Raw genomic sequence first — 10,124 nt, 5'->3', positions numbered from 1 at the left:
ACATCCAGCTGATCTTTGGCCGCAAAGTAGCTGCAACATGTGGTTTCGCACGCCGCTCATGCTCCCTCTCTCGCGGCATGCTGGGAAATGTAGTCCTTGTTTCCTGCGGACGTTCATGGGAAATATCAGTGGAAGCTGGTGGCTCTGATTTCGGTGGGGCTATAAATGCATTCTGGGTTTCAGTCAGAACCAGCCAGAACTCTAAAGGAGATATCCAAAGGAGCTGGATCTATTTTGGGGATAGGTTTCAAAACCTTGAATAGCTCCTTTAGAGTTTTGGCTGGTTCTGACTGAAACCCAGAATATAACCACAGCCCCACTGAAATCGGAGCCACCAGCCTCCACTGCGAAATATGAAGTATATGCTTGAAAACAACCACCCACCTCCACTGTTCAGCAAGGGACAGCCGTGTGTACTTAGAAGTAAGTCAAACTGAGTTTAAAAAAGTGGCGGGGGGGTTTACTCTCAAGTAGTAAGTGTGCATACGATTGGTTGCATTTTAAGGCAGCATAATGTTAAGCACACTTAGGGAAGTAAAGGTGCAATTCTATGCATGTTTAGCCAGAAAAAAGTCCTTCAGCTCCCAGCATTCCCCAGTCAGCTATGCTGGCTGGGACATCCTGGAAATTGCAGGACTTTTTTCTGGCTAAGCATGCATAGGATTCCAGCCTAAGCAAGACACACACAGTACAACCCAAGGCCAGCATGAAGTGTGAGTAAACGTAGATAGAACATAGATAGAATTGGGCTACGTCTTGCTTGGTAGAAATATGCTTGGTAGAAATATGTGGATGTAAGCCACCAATGGCAAAAGGAGAAGGGGACGGCAGAGGATGAGATGGCTAGATAGCATCACGGATGCAAGGAATATGAACTTGAGCACGCTCCGGGAGAGAGCGCAGGACAGGAGGGCCTGGCGTGCTATGGTCCATGGGGTCACGAAGAGTCGGACACGACTGAACGACTGAACAACAACAACAAAGCCACCAATATAAGTGATATTAAAATGGCATATCCGTAGCTTTAAACAAATGAATTCAATTGGGCTGATGGTGTGTGTGTTTTTCGCCTGTTTAGAAAACCAAAATGATGGGCATTGGACAGTGCTATATTTACGTGCAGTGCAAGCCTATGTGTGTTTACTAGCTGAAATATTTTGGCCACCTAATGTGAAGAGAAAAGTCACTGGAAAAGACCCTGATGCTGGGAAAGACTGAAGGCAAAAGGAGAAGGGGATGGCAGAGGATGAGATGGCTAGATAGCATCACCGATGCAATGAATATGGACATGAGCATGCTCCGGGAGACAGCGCAGGACAGGAAGGCCTGGCGTGCTATGGTCCATGGGGTCACAAAGAGTCGGACACGACTTAACGACTGAACAACAACAACAACAAAATGTGCTTAGGATTGTGGCCTTAAACATTTATATATCCCACCTTTGGACTAAGAAGACGAACAAAACCTCAGGTAGCTAACCACAATTCAATAAAAACCAAACTGAAAATGCAATTAAAAATTAATCCATTTAAAAACACAGTACAGCTGATCAATATACAAGCAGCAACAGCCAACACAATAAGTGAGATAAACAGATGTATTTATTTCAAACAAAGATCCAAAGAGCTCTGAGAAAGAACTGGCCCACCTTGGCCTGTTACCTAAAAGCCAGCAGGGAAATAGCATGGGGGTGGCACACCTGCCTAGAAAAGGAGGGAGAACTCTTGCAGTGTTGGTGTCACCACAGAGGAGACCATGTCCTACAGAAGCAATTAACCACTGACCATATATCAGAAAGGTGCATGGAGTGAGCCCTCCGAGGAATAATACTTAACATTCGAATAGTGCTTCCAAGTGCTCGAGAGAACTTGGTGTGCATCATCTACTAACTAGATTCTAGTTCAGCCTTCTCCAACCAGAAGCATTGGACTACAACTACCATTATCCCTAGACAGCATGGGCTGGGGTGATGGGGGTTGTGCTCCAAACACATCTGGAAGGCATCATGTTGGGGAAGGCTGGTTTCGGGCTTTAAAGGTTAAAACCGCTGCTTTAAATTGGGCCAGTTAAGTTTTGTTTAAAAAGAGGTGCCTCATACACTGTGAGAGCCACTGCGAAGTAACACTTAGATCTGGGGAGATCCAGGTTCAAATCCCCAGTCATCCAGGAGGGGCCAATTACTATCTCTCAGCCTAATCTACCTTACAGGGCTGTTGTGAGGGTCAAATGGGAGGGGGATAGCCTTGTACACTGCCTTGAGCTACTTGAAGAACGGGCAGAAGAAGAACATAATTGTTAACATGCTCTCATCCACCACATTTTGCACCAGTCATGATTTCTAGGCACTCTTCACAGGGAACCCCCTGCAGAACATGCTAATGTATTATACTCTCATCCTGCATTGGCTGAAGTGGACAGTGTCCGTGCCGGCTTATGCCAGCATGGGAGTTGTAGAACCTTTTCCCCTCTAAACATGCATAGGATTGTGCCCTAAATTTGTTAGACTTTAGGGTGCCACAAGACTGTATGGATGCCATTAAGTATGGACGTCATTAAGACATGAAAGACTAGGCTGTTTACTAGCTCTCTAGCTAATGAACATCATTACAATAATTACAAGTGTGTGATTAGTCAGGCACGCTTATTTTGCAATCACCACAAGCCCTTTCATGTCCTGCTTGTTCTGCCCCACTGACGCAGGAAATGGCTGGATCGACAATTTCCCAGGACAAAAAGGTGCATAGCTCTAGTGCTTGATTTCAGTTGCAGGCCCAGGTCACGTAAAGCACAAAGATGCCTCTGAATATGCACAAATCTTACTTCTCTTGCCATTGAGTAGCCATAACTTTCACTTTAGTCCATTTTAGGAAGGCGATTGGTGAATACATTTTTTTTAATTGGTGAAGGAGCATCCAAGCTCTCCCATCCTGAAACAGATCAGTGTTGTGTCTGGGAGCCAGGAGATCTGGATTCCAGTCCCCACTCGACCATGGAAGCTCACTGGGTGACTTTGGGCCAGTCACAGACTCTCAGACCAACCTGCTTCACAGGGTTGTCGTTGTGAGGATAAAATGGAGAGGAGGATAATGTAAGCCGCCTTGGATTCCTTGCAAGAGGAAAAAAGGCAGGATATAAATGCAGTAAGTAAATACACGTCTGTGCATCATCACTGAGAAGGCCGTAGTAGCTACCCATCCTACCTCCAGAGGTGGAAGAGAAAATCTTAATGCACGGGCAAGTTCATACAGGAGCACTGAAGAGTTCTGGCATGGATTAGACCAGCCTTCCCCAACCTGATGCCCTCCAGAGATTTTGGACGACAGTCTGTTTCCCACCTCCCAGCTGAGCAGAGCAGAGCAGAGCAAGCTGCTCCAGCTGGTCCAGGGACTACAGAAGCAGGCAAGCTCCCAGAGAGCGAGCGAACAGAGCGAGCGAACGGGGGGAGCAAACAGGAGTTGGCCAGGGGAGTTGCAGTGGTTGAAGAGACAAAGGAGACAAAGGAGACAGAGGCTAAGAGGTAAGTGGGTTGCAGGAAGCCCAGGGCGCTGCCCTTTATCCTTCTGACTGGCTGTGAGCTCACCAGGAGCTTCTGAGAGCTCCAACTGAATTGGAGGGGTGTGGCCTGAGTACTCCCAGCAGCTGACTGGGCGGGAAGCTTCAGTCTGTTTCCCGCCTCCCAGCTGAGCAGAGCAGAGCAGAGCAAGCTGCTCCAGCTGGTCCAGGGACTACAGAAGCAGGCAAGCTCCCAGAGAGCGAGCGAACAGGGGGAGCAAACAGGAGTTGGCCAGGGGAGTTCGGCAGGGGAGGTCAAGGGGGAGGCCCCTAACATTTTTTTTATTTTATTTTATTTTTATTTTTTTTTACTAACTTTTTTCCATTTATTTGTCTTGTAACACACACTTCCACACCAGTGGGACTCTGCTTTTAACCTCTACTGAGTAGAGGAGCAGGCACAGGCTAGTCTAGAACAATCACAAAGCTAGACACAAAAAGGGAAAAGAGGCTATGGAAGGACAAGACTCTCCAGTGGTGGTGACCTGCAAGCTGTGTGCAATGTTTGTTTTCTTGCCTGAGAACAACATGGCCTACACCTGCAACAAGTGCAAGTTGATCACGCTGCTGGAGGAAAAAGTAAGTGGACTGGAGCGGCGACTGTCAACCCTCCGGGGAATAAGAGAACACGAAGAGTTCTTGGACAGAATGGGGGAACTACAGCAGCAAAGGGCAGACCACAAGCTTGAAGAGCAACAGCAAGATGAGGCAGTGGGAAATGCTGAGGTGAAGAAAAATGGAGTAGAGGATACTCCTTGGAAAACGGTGACAGTTAGGAGAAGAAGAACTAGACGCCACTCTGCACCAGTGGAAGCGGTGGAGCTGTGGAACCGATTCCAGGTACTTGCAGATGAGACTGGAGGACAGCCTGCAGAGGAAGAATCACAGGGGAACCTGCATGAGAGTGAGCAAGAGGCTAAAGGTCAGTCAAACAGAGGCGATGAAACCCAGGCCTACAAGAAGAAGAAGAGAAGAGTGGTAGTAGTGGGAGACTCCTTGCTGCGTGGGATCGAGACCCAAGTATGTCGCGAAGACCCGTGGACTCGCCAGGTATGTTGTCTCCCGGGAGGACAGATTAGAGACGTGACTGAAAGGTTGCCTGCACTCATAAAGCCCACTGACAGGTATCCCTTTCTTCTCATCCATGTGGGAACAAATGATACCGCCAAGCGGAGCTACGAAGAGATCACGTCAGACTTTGAAGCTTTGGGAAGGAAACTCAAGAACTTTGGGGCCCAGATAGTTTTCTCATCCATCCTTCCAGTAGTTAGAAGAGGGATAGAAAGGGAACGAAAAATACTCCGGGTGAATGACTGGCTACGAAGGTGGTGCCGACAAGAGAGATTTGGATTCTGGGACCACGGGCTATACTTCCTGGAAGATGGGCTGTTGGCTAGGGATGGGTTGCACCTCACAAAGGCTGGGAAGAATGTGTTTGGCCACAGCATGAAGAACTTCATCAGGAGGGCTTTAAACTGAATCCTACGGGGAAGGGAGATGTAATGTTGGGGGTAACAATGGACGTAGGCGCATGCACTGCAATGGAGAGAACAGCTCTGATAGCGTCCAATAATAGTCTTCAGACACAGGTAGGAAGAAAGCCAGACTATGAAGCACATGGTCTTCGATGTCTATATACTAATGCCCAGAGTATGGGAAACAAACAGAACGAACTTGAACTCTTAATACAGGAGGGAAATTATGACTTGATAGGTATAACTGAGACTTGGTGGGATGACTGTCATGACTGGAATACAGCAGTTGAAGGATATAACTTGTTCAAAAAGAACAGGAGGAACAGAAAGGGAGGCGGGGTTGCACTGTATGTGAAAAATACATATCTCTGCACAGAAATACAGGAGGAGGAGCTTGGTAGCCCCATCGAGAGCATCTGGGTTGAAATAAATGGAGCAAAGAATAAAAGGAACCTGGTGGTCGGAGTCTACTACCGGCCACCCAATCAAGGAGAAGACAAGGATGAAACTTTTGAAAAGCAAATAGCCAATGTTTTAAGGAAGCATGATGTAGTAGTAATGGGGGACTTCAATTTCCCCGATATTTGTTGGGAGACAAATTCTGCAAAACATGGCCCCTCCAGGAAATTCCTGACTTGTGTGGCGGATAACTTCCTCCTACAGAAAGTAGAGGAAGGAACTAGAGGATCGGCTATCCTTGACTTGATCCTAACCAACAGAGATGACTTAGTGGATAAAGTAGCAGTTACAGGAACTCTGGGGGAAAGCGACCATGTTGTACTTGAGTTCTTGGTTCTAAGGGAAGCAAAAGCCGAGTGTACTCAAACGCGTACCCTGGATTTTAGGAAAGCTGATTTTAATAAACTCAGAACAATGATCAGTAAGGTCCCATGGCAAGCAATGCTAGCGAGAAAAGGAGTCCAAGATGGGTGGGAACTTTTAAAAAAGGAAATTCTCAAGGCACAATCACAAACAATTCCAACAAGAAGAAAAGGTGGAAGACAACAGAAGAAGCCAATGTGGCTTCACAAAAAGCTTAGGGATGACCTGAAAACAAAAAAGGACACATATAGGAAGTGGAAAGAAGGCCAAGTAACAAAGGAAGAGTACAGGCAGGTAGCACAGAATTGCAGGGATGGCGTCAGGAAGGCTAAAGCGGAGAACGAGGTGAGGTTAGCGAGGGATGCTAAAAACAACAAAAAGGCTTTCTTCAGCTACGTGCATAGTAAAAGGCAGAGGAAAGAAATGGTGGTTCAGCTATTAAATAAGGATGGCAAAATGATAACAGAGGACAAAGAAAAGGCAGAGGTGCTCAATTCCTACTTTGGCTCAGTCTTCTCCCAAAAGAGGGTCTATGACCCCCCTGGCAAAGGCGAAGTACAGGCTGAAGGGGCAGGATTGCAGCTTGAGATCGACAGGCATATGGTCAAGGAACACCTCATTACTTTGAATGAGTTCAAATCTCCAGGGCCAGATGAACTGCATCCTAGAGTCATAAAGGAACTGGCAGAAGAGCTCTCAGAACCGCTGTCTATTCTCTTTGAGAAATCATGGAGGACTGGGGAAGTGCCAGATGACTGGAGGAGGGCTAACGTTGTCCCTATCTTCAAAAAGGGTAAAAAGGAGGAACCTGGGAACTACAGACCAGTCAGTCTGACATCAATCCCTGGGAAAATTCTGGAGCAGATCATAAAGCAATCCATCTGGAAGCACCTTGACAACAATGCCGTGATTACTCGAAGCCAACATGGATTTGTCAAAAACAAGTCCTGCCAGACAAATCTGATCTCATTTTTTGATCAAGTCACCTCCCTTGTAGACCGTGGGAATGCTGTAGACATCATATACCTCGACTTCAGCAAAGCTTTCGACAAAGTGCCCCATGATATCCTGATGAGCAAACTAGCTCGAAGTGGGCTAGATGAAACAACGATCCGGTGGATCCACAGTTGGCTACAGAATCGGACTCAAAGAGTGCTTCTCAATGGGACCTTCTCAAGCTGGGGAGAGGTAACGAGTGGGGTACCGCAGGGCTCAGTCCTGGGCCCAGTGCTCTTCAACATTTTTATTAATGACTTGGAGGAGGAGGTGCAGGGAATGCTGATCAAATTTGCAGATGACACAAAATTGGGAGGGATAGCTAATACTTTGGAAGACAGAAACAAAATTCAAAGTGATCTGGATAGACTGGAGTGCTGGGCAGAAAACAACAGAATGGCATTTAATAGGGACAAATGCCAAGTTCTGCACCTAGGAAAAAGAAACCAAATGCACAGTTACAAGATGGGGGATACGTGGCTCAACCACACTACGAGCGAGAAGGATCTTGGAATTGTCGTCGATCACAAGCTGAATATGAGCCAACAATGTGATGTGGCTGCAAAAAAGGCAAATGCTATTTTGGGCTGAATTCATAGAAGCATCGCTTCCAAATCCCGGGAAGTACTAGTTCCCCTCTACTCAGCACTGGTTAGGCCTCATCTGGAGTACTGTGTCCAGTTCTGGGCACCACACTTTAAGAAGGATGCAGACAAGCTGGAGAGGGTTCAAAGGAGGGCAACAAAGATGATCAGGGGACTGGAAACAAAGCCCTATGAAGAGAGACTGAAAGAACTGGGCATGTTTAGCCTTGAGAAGAGAAGACTGAGGGGAGATATGATAGCACTCTTCAAGTACTTGAAAGGTTGTCACAGAGAAGAAGGCCAGGATCTCTTCTTGATCATCCCAGAGTGCAGGACACGGAATAATGGGCTCAAGTTACAGGAAGCCAGATTCCGACTGAACATCAGGAAAAACTTCCTGAGTGTCAGAGCAATACGGCAATGGAACCAATTACCTGGGGAGGTGGTGGGCTCTCCCACACTGGAGGCCTTCAAGACGAGGCTGGACAGCCATTTGTCAGGGATGCTCTGACTTGGATTCCTGCATTGAGCAGGGGGTTGGACTCGATGGCCTTGTAGGCCCCTTCCAACCCTACTATTCTATGATTCTATGATTCTATGATTCTATGATTCCCAGCATTCCTGATCAATAGCCATGCTGGCAGAGGCTGATGGGAGTTGAAGTCCAAAACAACTGGAGAGCACCAGGTTGGGGAAGGCTGGATTAGACCCAATGTGGTGTAGTGACTAGAGCTGCCTTCCCCAACCTGCTGCCCTCCAGATGTTTTGGACTTCAACTCCCATCAACCCCAGCCAGCCTGGCCAATGGTCAGGAATCCTGGGAGCTGTGATCCAAAACATCTGGAAAGCACCAGGTTGGAGAAAGCTGGGCAAGAATGTCAGGCAGGGGCTGGGGAGACCCAGGTGCAGATCTCACTCAGCTGTAAAGCTGACTGGATAACCAGTGACTCCCTCCCAGGCTAGCCCACCTCACTGGGTTATTGTGAGGGTAAAGAGGAAGGGGAAGAACCTGAGTTCCCCGGAGGAAGGGTGGAGTTATAAATGTAACAAATACAAATTAAGCCCTTCAGCAGAGTTCTCTGACCTGGTGCCCTCCGGGTGTGTTGGACTGCAACTCCCATCATCCCCAGCCACCATGGCCAATGTCCATGCTGGCTGGGAATGTGGGGAGTTGCAGTCCAATGCATCCGGAGGGCACCAGGTCGGGGCAGGCTGCCCTATGACTACCGCCCCCCCCCCCCCTGGCATTTACATTAAAACATTTGGAGCCCAAAGCAAATTTCAAGAGAGCCAGGTGAGATGGAGCTTTGGAATAAACATGCCAAGGCGCAGAGGTGCATAGTGTTAAAATTTTATTGAGTATACAAATTGGAATCATTCACACGCACACACAGGAAGACGGTTGTAGCCAGTGTTAAAAAATGCAAGGGGAGCTTGCAGCAGCCGCCTCCTCGGGTGGGAGCACATTTTCAGACAGGGGGATCTCGCGGTTGCCTTGGCAGTGCAGGCGACTGTCACAGCAGGGTTCCCCAGTTCACTCTGCATCACTGTGGAGTCTCTGCACTTTTTCGGTCTGGGATCTTTTTTCGTTGCATTCCCAGTCTCAATTTTGGGGTGCTCTTTGCTAAACCTCATATCTAACTCCCCAACCAGGAAGGGAAGGGGAAGGGGACTGTATTCCTTTGGTGTGGGCACCTTGGTAGAGTGGCAGAGCCCCATGACTAGGCTATGACTTTACCCAATTAATCCACCCACAGGGCCGGCCCTACCATTAGGCAGAGTGAGGCAATTGCCTCAGGAGGCAGATTTTGGGAGGTGGCAGCAAGGTGTCGGAGAGAGCTGTGAGCCAAGTGGCCTGCCTTGCACCTCTAAGCTATCCTGCTGCCTTCAGGTGTGGGGGAGGATGCTGCCCCACTGAAGAAAGATTCAACCGCCAGGACAGGCAGCTTTTGCACATGGCATGAGAAGGAGCAGCATCTCATTCTTCACTTCAGGCAGCAAAATGACTTGGGTCAGCCCTGTCAACCAGGTAGTACCAATGAAAGAGAGCACTTTATTTGGGTACCTGCAATTCAGCAACAGAACGAGAATCTGTCATTGCCCCTGCTGTCCCTTTGCCATCACCTCTTCCCTTCGCTTCAGCTTCTCCAGCTGGATGCCTCTCATCACTTCTCCTCCAACACAACCCCTCCTCCTTTACACATATTCCCATCCTGCCCCCATCCCCTTATCGGATTCGCTCTCCCGCCACCTACTTCCCTGCCCCCTTTTAGCTGCCGCTCTCACCAGGCAATTTGGTGTAATGTGTGCCCACAAATAGAACGTGCCCACAAATAGCGTGCAGAGTCGACATAATCTCCTGTGCCCCATCCCATCAAGTGAGCCAGTTCCAGGTTTCGTTTGCGTAAGAGTCAGTGCCTCCTTTTACCTTCACGCTGCATCCCTTGTGCTTGCTTGGCTAGGCATCCCATGCTGTCTCTCAACACAGCCATTGCCCAAAACTTTCCTTCTCCATGATCAAAGCTTTTTCCTCTTTCCTCCGCCCCTCCAATTGTACGCACCATCCCTATTTGTGCATACAACCCATTGTTGTTGTTCAGTCGTTCAGTCGTGTCCGACTCTTCGTGACCCCATGGACCATAGGACGCCAGGCCTTCCTGTCCTATACAACCCATTACCCGTCCCGATAACAGAC

This window comes from Heloderma suspectum, chromosome 6 (assembly GCF_057233095.1).
Source record: "Heloderma suspectum isolate Gila_16-S chromosome 6, 16-S_ref, whole genome shotgun sequence".
Lineage (NCBI taxonomy): Eukaryota > Metazoa > Chordata > Lepidosauria > Squamata > Helodermatidae > Heloderma > Heloderma suspectum.
This window is presented reverse-complemented; position numbering follows the sequence as displayed.